At 37.5% G+C, this 9,056-nt stretch overlaps 1 long non-coding RNA gene across 1 annotated transcript in view; it reads right to left on the bottom strand.

Annotated features, from left to right (window-relative positions):
• LOC115897738 overlaps nt 1-1,393 on the bottom strand; it is an 80,740-nt gene extending 79,347 nt beyond the window's left edge. Inside the window, exon 1 of the long non-coding RNA XR_004057516.1 lies at nt 1,366-1,393. This is a non-coding gene — a long non-coding RNA (uncharacterized LOC115897738). The remainder of the gene's footprint in view (nt 1-1,365) is intronic.
• Between the last annotated feature and the right edge of the window lie 7,663 nt (nt 1,394-9,056).

Here is a 9,056-nt window from a genome sequence, read left to right on the forward strand (position 1 = left end):
TTTGTTTGACATATTATTCAAGAAAACATTGGTAGGAGAGTAGGAAAGTGAGTCAGCAAGGGGAAGAAAAATAATGAATGTGCATTAGTGAGCAGATTACTGCTTTTGTCTACTAAAGTTCAATCCTGATGGGGGCCTCTGAAAGATTGTAATTCATCCCTGAGAGTTGCCCCAGCAGAGGGACTAGAAAGCTGGGGCATTTATCTGTCAACTCTCATCCCCATCATTGGTTGAGGAATGTTCTTGAGAGAATTAATTCCCTAGCACCCCAGCCTTTCCCATGCTGTGGCTGAGTATGTTCCTCAACACCATTAATGGCTTTGGAGTGTTGCCTTAAGAAGCTGAATGAGAGCAGTAAGTGCTAAGGGGAAACCGGCAGTACCGTGACAGGGTCTACCGTGGTCCATCCTTTGTATCCTTTTGAATCACTTATGCTCCACTTTAATTTCACTATGTTTGGTCATTGACTCTTCAAGATGAATGTTCAGTTATTTCTTTTTCTTCCTCTCTCTCTCTTGTTTTTAAATTCTCTTACAGGTCTGGATACTTGTTATTTCAAAAATTAAAAATTCTTAAAAATAATAGGAAACAAACATAAAAGTGAAGTTGTGGTTTTGCCTACAGCTGCAGTCAGCCCCTAGGCCAGAATTTGTAAACTCTGTTAATTATCTCACTCCTTTACAACCCAATCTTTATTTCTCTCACCCTCAGATAGCATTTCTACTAGTGTAGGTTGCTTGCCCAATGGGTAAACCAGGTCTTCATCCCTTAGGAGTCTAAGCCTCTAAACATATACCTTTACCTTTTTTTTTTTTTTTTTTTTTTTTTTTTTTTGAGATGGCAGAGTCTTATCTTGTTGCCCAATGGAGTGTAATGATGTGATCTCTCAGCTCCCTACAACCTCTGCCTCCTGGATTCAAATGATTATCCTGCCTCAGCCTCCCATGTAGCTGAGATTACAGACTCCTGTCACCATGCCCAGCTAATTTTTGTAATTTTAGTAGAGACAGGGTTTCATCATGTTAACCAGGCTGGTTTCGAACTCCTGACTTCGTGATCTGCCCGCTGCGGCCTCCCACCGGCCATGAGCCATGATGCCCAGCCCAAACATATACCTTCCTGACTCCTTTATGAAATATCAATCCATTTTTTTCATGATAATCAGGATCAATTACATTGCCTGTATAGTACAATACTTGTCTGCTGGTCTACTAACATTGGAGACTAAAAAGGCCAGGTGATATCCTGAGCTTTATATTTACTAAAATCCAGACTGCATCTCCTGAAAGAAACATTCCTATTCTGGGAACTAGATCTTCTAATGTAGTAGTATCTAAAATTTTAGGAACCGAGAGCTCACCTTACCCGAAATAGTCACAAGGAGTGATGGTAAGAGGGACCACTACTATGTTAACTCTTTGGTTTTCTTTCTTTCTTTCTTTTTTCTGCCCTATACAATCTGCAGAATTTGACAACCTTTAGTTTTCAGATCATTGCATTCTAATTATCTGGGACACAACATCATATAATGGCCAGTAGTTGGAATTTTACCTCACATTTTGAAAGATGGTGCCCCAACCTTGCAGTTGCCCAAGCTGAGACTTTAAGAGGCTATCATGATGTGGGTATATGATTGAATTAGTAGGTCCTGTGGTTACTTGCTCATTTCTCCACTCTTAATCCAAGGCTATCTCATTGGGAATCTAATGCCTTTTATGCCTTTTACTCAGATATGGTGTTAAAAAGACAGAGAAGGCAAACCCATAGCCAAACACACATCTGTCCTAGTAAGGATGAAACACTAGTTGGACTAATAAGACCACATTTGTACTGTTGGTTGGTCTCTTCATGGGATATCCCTATATTGGGGGTGGTGGTTGGGAGGTGGGCTCCATGTTTAGTGTTGGTAACTGTTGTTTGAAGATCAGATATTCAGCAACAGCAGCAGCTACATGAGCCATAGTGAAGGAAGAGAAGGATATGGAGCTGGTGCATAGCTTCCTTTCCTGTCATTATTGCTACTCTATTCCTGACTCCATTGAATGAGCATTGGAGTAACCAAGTGCCAGATCTGGCTGGTATCTGATATAAGTCATTTGTTCTCCTGGTTTTTGCCCGGAGATTAAATCCTGAGGCATAATAGAGTGTCTTCATATCAATAAACTCAAATCAATATATACAAGTTTAATAATCTTCCCTCCCTGCTTCTGCATCCTCAATATCTACTCCTAGACTTTTTTCTCCTGTTATCTTTTTTTTTTTTTTTTTTGAGACGGAGTCTTGCTCTGCCACCCAGGCTGGAGTGCAGTGGCCGGATCTCAGCTCACTGCAAGCTCCGCCTCCCGGGTTTACGCCATTCTCCTGCCTCAGCCTCCCGAGTAGCTGGGACTACAGGCGCCCGCCTCGTCGCCCGGCTAGTTTTTTTTTTTTTGTATTTTTAAGTAGAGACGGGGTTTCACCGTGTTAGCCAGGATGGTCTCGATCTCCTGACCTCGTGATCCACCCGTCTCGGCCTCCCAAAGTGCTGGGATTACAGGCTTGAGCCACCGCGCCCGGCCTCCTGTTATCTTTTATAACAAATTAGTCAATTCTTACAGATATTTTGGTGAATAATTCATTTCTTCTCATAGCAATACAGTACTTTTTCACTTAGGCCATGCTGTGACTTAACCCAGGTAACTCTGCCACTGTTCTTCTGAAAATATGCCACTTCCACAGACCCCCATACGCTCTAGCTGAGCCTGAGAAATTCAGTTACTGCAGGTGTGTGGGCCAAAAACCATGAGCTCTCCTATTGTCACACAGAAACTCTTCATGCCATCTCTCTCTCTCTCTCTCTCTCTCTCTCTCTCTCTCTCTCTGTCTGTCTCTGTTACCTGAGTACTACCTAGCTGCCTACAGCAGAAGAGTTGTCTTCTTGGGTTGCATCAAGGCAAATTTCTTTCTTCCCACCCTCCTGGCATTTACCTTACTCTCTTCTGTCCCCTCTTATAGGGAATATAGACCTGAGGTCCAAGTTTGCAAGCAGAATGCTATAGGCTCAGGAAGGGAGAGAGTAGCTGAAATTGGGCAGCCTCGTCGTCATCCCCAAGAGAGGTACAGGGACTCAGCCCTCTCTTCTCCCATTAAGAGAGCCAGTCCTCCTGGATGGCATTGCAGTGAGCCCTTAGCCCTAGTTCTCTAGACTAGGGGAAGGGGATGGAAGGAAGGATGCATGGGCAGAGTCCCTGCTGCACCCTTCCTTGTGTGCAAGAACAGTTTGTGTCTGCCTTCTCTGTGTTGAGGTGTCATTTTCCCACAATCTCTTCTACTTAAGGTCATTTTATTTGATAAGCATTTATATTTATATTAATAGAAACAATACTCTATTATGAAGTAGAGTGTGAGGGCTTTAGCAATTTCACTTTATGGTGGTATTCATGTATTATCATTATCCTTTTACATTAGTATGGATATTTTAAAGGGAAAAATCTTTATATTTAAATATATGTAATGGCATATTTTTCCTGCTTTTTGAACAAGGGACCCCTCATTTTCATTTTGTGTTGGACCCTGCAAATTAGAAGTAAGAACTTTTTGATGAAATTCACAGAACAAGAGACGGAGGAGAGGAGGAAGAAAAATAGAAGGAGGAGGAAGAGGAAGACAGTGAGAGAGAGAGAAAATCTACCTAACACAACTGTAAAAATGCTCAAATATGAAGATGTTTCCGTGACATACATGTGAAACAAGTTAATTGCAATGTCAGAGTTAATCATTACTAATAATGGGACTCATCATTTTGTGATCTTTGAGATTCATTCTATTAAATATCAAGTATACTCTGTGTGTTTGTCCATTTGTATTCAACTGAGGCTTGATTTTGATATCATTTATTGGACACTTGTATTAATTGCTTAACTTTGCAGATGTTGAAGCCAAGTATATTTGCCTTGGAAGCAATTGAAACAAAGAGTTGGCTAACCATAGAAAATATGCACCATGCTCTGCTTCATACTGAGGGCTACCAAGAAAAGCTTTATTTATGCAAGAATGTAGTTGGAAGAAAAGTGAAAGTCATTTGCCTTGTCTTTTTTTTAATGGAAACAAGCCAAGTGTAATCAATTATACTTGGGCATTTTGTAAAAGTAATGCTTTCTGTTGATATTAATAATATGTGTGCCATAGAAGGAATGCAAGTCAGGGAGGCATAGAAAGTGAGTTGAACAACCTAAAGGAGAATTGTGAGTTGCAGTGTGGATAAATGGGGGCAGCGTGGGTGTTCACTCTAGGAACAACAGCTGAAGAGGTGGAGGAAAGGTGGTGAATAATAAAGTTAATCTGTGGCCTTTAAAATGCTGGTAAGTTAGAATATCTTAGTTTTAACTCTTCCGGGAACAAGATAGAGTTCATATTTCTTTCATATTTTCTATCAAGTAGGGCTCTCCTGTCAGCATGTCTCTTGGTCTTCACATGCTTTATAGTCTTGTGTCTTATGTCCAACTAGCTTCTGTATTTCATTTTGAAACTGCTTTCTTTATAGTGGCATTTGATTTATTTTCACTACTGTTGAGAGAAAAACTTTCCCTCTACCATCTAAGGCTAGCGTGGTTGGGGACCTATGAATGAACTAACAATGGACGGAGAAAAGACAAAGTTTACTCATATGCATGTGGTAGTGTACAAAAGAAGTGGCTCCCTGAATAGCTAGAAATAGGAGTTTGTATTCCAACTTCATAAGAAAAAGGGAGGAAAGTAGAAAAGGCTTCTATAGGAAGAACAAATAAGCTTAATAAGGGAAAAATAAATGGACTTTTATGGAAACAAATGGGAGGTATGACAGTTTTTCATCGTCTTTGTTTATGCAATTTTTCATCCCATTATTAGTGATTCCTCTCTCTCCTGGCTGTGAAACATGTAATGTCTGCTTTTTCATCTCTGATTTTATTTATTTGGGTCTTCTCTCTTTTTTTTCTTAGTTAGTCTGGCTAAAGGTTTGTCAGTTTTGCTCATCTTTTCAAAAGTCCAACTTATTGTTTCATTGATCTTTTATATTTTCTTCATTTCAGTTTCACTTATTTCTGCTCTGTTCTTTATTATTTATTTCCTTCTACTAACTTTGGGGTTGGTTTTTATCTTATTCTTGCTTTTCTTATTTGTTAAGATGCATCTTAGGTTGTTCATTTGTAATTTTTCTACTTTTTGGTAGAGGCAGCTACACCTATAAGTAGTGCTTTCCTGTTAGGAGTGCTTTTGCTGTATCCCATGGATTTCAGTATGTTGTGTTTTCATTTTCATTTGTTTCAAGAAATTTTTCAATTTTCTTCTTAATTTCCTTATTTACTTACTGTTCATTCAGGAGCACATTGTTATATCCCATGTGTTTTTATAGTTTCTAAAATTCCTTTCATTATTTATTTCTAGTTTTATTCCATTGTAGTAAAAGAATACACTTGGTATGATATCAGTGTTTTTGGATGTTTCAAGACTTGTTTTGTGGCCTAACATATAGTCTATCCTTGAGAATAATCCAAGTGCTGAGGGCAATGTGTGTTCTGTAGCCGTTGGATGAAATGTTCTGTAACTATGTACTAGGTTCATTTGGTCTATAGTACAGATTAAGTCTGACATTTCTTTGTTGATTTTCTGTCTGGATGATATGCCCAATGCTGAAAGTAGGTTGTTGAAGTCTTCAGCTATTCTTGTATTGAGATCTATCTTTCCTTTTAGCTCAAATAATATTTGCTTGATATATCTGGGTGTTCCAGTGTTGGGTGCATATATATGTATAACTATGATATCCTCTAGCTAAATTGACCCCTTTATCATTATACAATGACTTTGTTTACCTCATTTTATATTTTTTGTCTTGAAATGTATTTTCTCTATCAGTGTAGCTACTCCTGCTCTTTTTTGTTTGCTTGCTTGTTTATCAGCTATACTATTCTAGAGTAAAAGGTTTTTCTTTCAGCACTTTAACAATGTTATGCCACGCTCTCCTAGTCTGTAAAGTTTCCACTGAAAAAACTACTGCCGGACATATTGAAGATCCATTGCATGTTATTTGTTTCTTTTCTCTTGCCACTTTTAGGATTTTTTTCTCTATCTTTGACTTTGGGGAATTTGATTATTACATGCCTTGATGTAGTCTTCTTGGTGTTAAATATGCTTAGTGTTCTATATCATTCTTGTACTTGAATATTGATATCTTTCTCAAAGTTTGGGAAGTTCTCTGTTATCCCTTTGATTAAACATTTTACACCAATCTCTCTTTATCTCCTCTTTAAGGCTAATAACTTAGATTTGCCCTTTAGAGGCTATTTTCTAGATCTTGTAGGTATGTGTCATTCTTTTTTATTCTTTTTTTGTGTGCTTCCTCTGACTGTGTGTTTTCAAATAGCCTGTCTTCAAGTTCACTAATTCTTTCTGTTTCTAATTTTGACCCATTGGAGGGCTGCTAAAATAAGAGACAAATTTATTTCAGCGATTTTCCACTATTTATTACAAAAGACTGTTTAAAAACTAACAGTGAGCAGCAATAACAGCTATCACTTACTGACTGCTAGAGGCTGGATACTTTACCAGGAGAAACTTTGTAACATTTGATTGATTTAAACCTCAAAGCCACCCAGTGAGGTATATATTATTCTCTTCATTTAATCTATAAAGAAACTGAGGTTCAGAGAATTTAAGTAACCAGCCCTAATGTCCTAACATTGTAAATGACAGAGCTAGCATTCAAGCTATATTTTTAAGTAAGCTTATTAATTGAAACTTAACATACATAAAGTGAACAAATGTAAATGTAGGGCTCAATAAAGTCTCACAAAGCTGACATACCTGTTTATATGTAACATTACTTGTGCTGAAATAGCCTCTTTTGTCTAAACCAATGACTTAGTGTTTTACAGAGGCTAAGGCTGTCTCTATTTTTTGCATGTGAAATGAAACTTTCACCAGACCAGTTAAACTGGCAAGGAAGATTTTATTCAAGACTATTTCCATAGAGGAGAGAGCTTGAACTTAACCTCACTAAAACAAAAGGTAGGAGATTTCTTTAAGCATTGGAGTCTACTAGTGAAAAAATACAGGAGAATGTTGAGGGGAGACTAGTCAATATAATTAGGCCATCTATGTTTTCTAATTGGCACTTGTTGAAGTTAGACTCCTGACCCCCAATAAACTCTGAAAAATGGGGGCACTCTCTCTCCTGATTACATTTCCAAAGGGATGGCTCCCAGGTCCTTGGGAAAGGTAGTCCTAGGTTGAAGATTTACAACTCAAAGGGGCCAAGAAATAAATTATTATTGCAAGTTTTTCTAAAGCTAGTGCTCTATGAAAAGGGAAATCAGGGGCGTATCATCTTGAAGAAATCTGTTAATTAGTCAAACTAAGGGAAATGTTAAGGTCATTTTGATCACCCACCATTAATAATATCACATTAGTAGATTCATTTTCATTTTGAGATGACTAAACTTAGGGTGTAGTTTTGCACGATGCCAGAAAGGAAACACTATATCACTACTTGGGCATTTTAAAATGCAAAGTCATTCTAGTTCTTCAGAGGGCTAGAATCTAGATTGTAGTAATAAGGATAACAGGGGATTTGCAGAGCGTGGTCTTTTCAGTGAGGTTAAGGGAACATTATTTATTTACCCAATTCTGTTTAGCGAATAGGCTGTACAAGTGGCCATGATAGAGCATAGATACTTGGGAGGTGATAACACCCAACAGGAAGAAGAATTTGCTAAAGTTGTTATAGGTAGTATAACGAGGTATAACAGCCTGAAACTAGACCATTAGGTTAGACATTAGAAAAGTATTTCCAAATGTAGGGTTGATTAGGTTTTGGAATAATTTGCTGCGAAAAGGTCACTAAGGTGCTATCACTAGGAATACTCAAGAGTAGATTAGATGAAATACATATTACTATTTATGGCTGCAAGGACAAGGTCAAACCCACAGTCATGCAAAGGAGCAAACTGTGTGACCCTGGATGTGTTTTCTCCCTCTATGATAAGATCCACTTGATTTTACAAAACAACAAAAACAAAAGCATCATTATTTGTAATAGTAAGTCTCAACCAAGGATTCATACAACAAAAATGCATTTCTCCTTACCCTATTTTCTTTTACACTAGCATTTAGAGGGTAGATGTTTGTATCAGTGAAGAAAATGAAACCAGTGCCCATTTTACATTATAAGGAATTAATTTGCAGCCAATGTGCTTATATTAACAAATTGTTATTTGGTTAGAAAATAGCCTAAGTGGTACTTTGTCTCCTTAATGATCCTATTTAACAATTCAGTTTAGATGTTTTTGCTTAATTTTCATGCTAATTTTAAACGATTTTCATCCTTTTAAGTTTTAACAGTATTTTAAATTTAACAATACATTGATGTTTGCATTTAATTTTTATTTGATTTAGTTTATTTTATTCAAAATGGCCTATTTGGCACTTGATTGTTTTGTGAAGGATGCAAATAAAACAATGAAATTCGTATAGAGGATGGAACTTCTATTTTAAATGAATGCCAAGATAAGTCCTCTCTGTTGAAGGGTAAGATGTAAATTCTCTGTAGTAATTCTGAATAAGCAGAGTATCATCATTTTTATACAAATAAAAGAGATTCTATAGATAAGAATTAATTGCAAGTTTTTGTCAGAAAAGTTGATTTGCCTTGCTGCCCAACCCCTTCCAGCTCCTTCCTCGTGTAATGCATTTAGTCTTTTAACAAATAGTAAAGAGCACTCCTTTATGCTACAAACTGTTCTACAAGCTGAGCCATACAGCAGTCAGTAAGAGAAATAGCAATAATGTCTATGTCTTTATAAGATTTAATTCCAGTAGGGGAGACAGACAATAAACAGACAAACAAATAAGTGTGTCAAATTGTCAGAGGTGTTTGAACCAGAGCAACTCCATTTTGAATAGGGGCTGGGTAAAATGAGGCTGAGACCTACTGGGCTAGATTCCTAGATGGCTAAGGCATTCTAAGTCACAGGATGCAATAGGAGGTCAGCACAAGATACAGGTCATAAAGACCTTGCTGATAAAACAGGTTGTAATAAAGA

This window comes from Rhinopithecus roxellana, chromosome 1, assembly GCF_007565055.1.
Source record: "Rhinopithecus roxellana isolate Shanxi Qingling chromosome 1, ASM756505v1, whole genome shotgun sequence".
NCBI classification, from domain to species: Eukaryota; Metazoa; Chordata; class Mammalia; order Primates; family Cercopithecidae; genus Rhinopithecus; species Rhinopithecus roxellana.